Here is a 3771-nt window from a genome sequence, read left to right on the forward strand (position 1 = left end):
AGGAATTCAAGACTAGCCTGGCCAACATAGTAAAACCCCATCTCTACTAAAAATACAAAAAATTCGCCTGGCATGGTGGTGGCACCTGTAATCCCAGCTACTGGGGAGGCTGTGGCAGCCCAGCTTTGGTTTGTGACACAGGAGTTCAGACACAACCTAAAAGCAAGATCAAAGCAGGTGCATAAAAACCAGGGTTTAGGCCGGCTGTGGTGGCTCACGCCTGTAATGCTGGCTCCTTGGGAGGTCAAGGCAGGAGAATCACTTGAGCTCAGGAGTTCAAGACCAGGCTGCATGTAGTGAGATCCTGTCTACTAAAAAGGTATTTTTAACCAACATGCCCAGCTAATATTTGTATTTTTAGTAGAGATGGGGTTTTACCATGTTGGCCAGGCTGGTCTTGAACTTCTGACCTTAAGAGACAGTCTGCCTCAGCCTCCCAAAGTGCTAGGATTACAGGCATGAGTCACTGCACCTGGCCTCAGGTAGCATTATTATATAATGGAGTTTTTGTTTGTTTTTAATCTTAGAGACAGGATCTTTTTGCTCTGTCATTCAAGCTAGAATGCAGTAGCACCATCTCAGCTCACTGCAGCTTCCAACTCCCAGGCTTAAGCAATTCTCCTGCCTCAGCCACCAAAGCTGGGACTACAGGTGCACGCTGCCATGCCTGGATAATTGTATAATTTTTATTCTTTCTAGAGATTGGGTCTTGCTATGTTGTCCAAGCTAGTCTTGAACTCCTGGCCTCAAGTGATTTTCCTACCTCAGCCTCCCAAAGTGCTAGAATTACAGGTGTGAACCACTGTGCCAGGCCTATGAACTTTCAGTACCACAGATATGCCGTGTATCTGTTTATGTTCTTTTTGGGGGCTTTATGCCTAAAAAGAGTACAATTTGTTTTTGCCTTTTCTTTTTATTAATGTTCTCATAAAGTATTTTAATAAATATACTAAGGCTTAAGGTAATTACTGGTTTGCGTGGAGGGTGGTTTGATTTCTAGCACACTAGTTTACAATCAGAATCTTAAAAATGGAAACATTTGCCATCTTACAGTGAGCGAAACAGAACACTGGCTTGCTCCAGTTTTTTTTTTTTTCACTCTTCAACATGTCTTTGTATTATTTTCCTTCCTTCTGTATCTCATAGATAAAGAATGACACAAATTTTTGGTTGAGAAAAGCCAGTTGATTGGGATGACTAGAAGTGTTAACATTTTTCGTAAAAAAGCTTTCACTCAATCACTGGGCAGTTAGTGAGCTTAAATGCTCATTAAAGAGCAAGAAAACCTGCAGACCATATGGAGGAAGGGAAGCAGTGAAATGGTGGTTTTAATACATTCCAAAATAGAAGCAGGGACACTAACACAAAGGGAGTTAGAATGCTCTGCCATCTGTAAGGAAGTGGCTGGCTACAAGCCACCTCACACAGAACACCCACTAAGGCCTTCCACACAGATCTGCTTGTTGTATTCTCATTATGAATCCCCCCAGCAGGTACATCTTAATACAAAGGTGTGGAGGATACTGCTGAGGACCTCTGGGTCACCTAAGCAGGAATTGCAGCCATCAAACTGGATTGCCACCGTGTGTCTTCAGAGAACTCCCTGCCTATGAATGAGGACCATTCACAATGGAGGTGCTTTCTTGCAAGAGAAGCAACAAACGCTGACAGCGTGTCCAATAGGAAGGGCTTCTCAATAGTCACATCCCTCCCAAGACCCTCTAGATGGACTCCAGATTCCAGTCACCGCTGGAGAGGGAGGAGGCAGGCAGTGACAAGTCCCAAGAAGGGCCTCGGTCCCTTCTGTCATGCAGGGAGTTCTGCTCCTGGAAATATTCTTCCTCTTCATTGAAGAAGCCATTCTCCAGAGCATAAGTGCAGTCTGGGCTGGAGGCTGCCTGGCAGGCCCACTTGCACTCCTGAATCGACTCGTAGAGCCTGTACAGTTGGTAGAGCAAGGACATGTCCAGCTGGCGGAGACCAGCCGTCTCCTTGTGGAGCAGCAGCGCGGTGTCCAGGTTGGGTGGCTTGGCTGACAGCGCTGCAGCCCGGCCCCGCTGCCTCACGCACCCCCGCAGCTCAGCTCGTCCTGGATGCGCGGCTTCTGCGCTTACAGCTGCTCCAGGTGCAGCTGCCTGACGCACAGTACAGCAGCCGGCTCAGGCTCTTGGGCGGCAGGGGCAGCCCGTCTACCCGCAGGCCCCAGGCTGCGCCATCGTCCGAGGCCCCTGGCGCCTTGTGGGCCCCAGTCGTGCTGCTGCCAGACCACACGCCTGCTCCACTGCCCCCTGTTTTCACCTTTTCAAGAATTGATTTTCACCCGGCTGAGAATACATTTGTAATGAAGTCTCATACCACAGGAATGAGAATAGGGAAATCTTTAGCCTCAAATCTCATTCCCCAGAATTAACCACTGTTAATCATGTGGGGTGGGTGGGAACCGCTCATCAGGGCAGAAGACGAAAGAAGAATTTGGGTCTATATTTGCCCACTTTTTTCTTTTTTTTGAGAAAAGGACTTGCTCTGTCACCCAGGCTGGAGTGCAGGGGTGTGATCATGGTTCACTGCAGCCTGGACCTCCTGGGCTCAAGCAACCCTCTTACCTCAACCTGCTGAGTAGCTAGAACTACAGGTGCATACCACTACACCTGGCTATTTTTTTATGTAGAGATAGGATCTCAATATGTTGCCCAGGCTGGTCTGAAACTCCTGGACTCAAGCGATTCTCTGACCTCAGTCTTTCGAAGTGCTGGGATTGCATGTGTGAGCCCCTGCACTGGGTTTCCTGCTTGATTTCGTTCTTTTCTTGTTTTTTAGACAGTCTCACTCTGTCACCCAGGCTGGAGTATAACAGCACAATCTCAGCTCACTGCAGCCTCTGCCTCCCAGGTTCAAGTGATTCTCCTGCCTCAGCCTCCCAGGTAGATGAAACTACAGGCATGCACCATCACACCCAGCTAATTTTGTGTTTTTTAAAAATTATTTATTTATTTTTTGAGATGGAGTTTCACTCTTGTTGCCCAGTCTGGAGTGCAATGGTACAATCTTGGTTCACTGCAACCTCCACCTCCCAGGTTCAAGCAATTCTCCTGCCTCAGCCTCCTGAGTAGCTGAGATTACAGGCATGCACCACCATGCATGGCTAATTTTTGTATTTTTAGTAGATAATGGGTTTCACCATGTTGGCCAGGCTTATCTCAAACTCCTGACCTTAGACAATCTGCCTGCCTTTGAATTCCTGAAGTGCTGGGATGACAGACATGAGCCCATGTGAGCCCCTATGCCTGGCTGCCCACTAGTTTTGATTGTGAGTTCATGGGCGAGTTCCTTGGTTTCCGTAAGTCTTGGTTTCTCCTTTGTAGTAGAGTGACAAGCGTGTATTGTGGAGTGGCTGTGAGTGCTGGATCCAATTGTTGATGTGACAGAGCTGAGTGCAGGGTGTGAGATGACTAAGTGTCAAAGAGGTGCTGCTTAGACCGTTGTCATGGTCACTCTCAGTGTGTAACATCTGAGACCTCTGTATGGGGCACATTGTAAATTGGGGATCCTGAGCTAATTTTTACCTTTTTAAATTTAATTTCTTTCTTTTTTTTTTGGACACAGAGTCTTACTCTGTCATCCAGGCTGGTGTGCAATGGCACAATGTCTGCTCACTGCAACCTCCAACTCCTGGGTTCAAGTGATTCTCCTGCCTCAGTCTCCCAAGTAGCTGGGATTTTTGAGACAGTCTGTCTGTCACCCAGGCAGGAGTGCAGTGGCTTGATTTTAACT

The 3771-nt window shown here is 47.5% G+C and overlaps 1 pseudogene; it reads right to left on the minus strand.

Annotated features, from left to right (window-relative positions):
• Positions 1 to 1682: 1682 nt before the first annotated feature.
• On the minus strand, positions 1683 to 3486 carry LOC144579373 (protein FAM89A pseudogene; annotated as a pseudogene).
• Between the last annotated feature and the right edge of the window lie 285 nt (positions 3487 to 3771).

Source organism: Callithrix jacchus, chromosome 14 (genome assembly GCF_049354715.1).
Source record: "Callithrix jacchus isolate 240 chromosome 14, calJac240_pri, whole genome shotgun sequence".
NCBI classification, from domain to species: domain Eukaryota; kingdom Metazoa; phylum Chordata; class Mammalia; order Primates; family Cebidae; genus Callithrix; species Callithrix jacchus.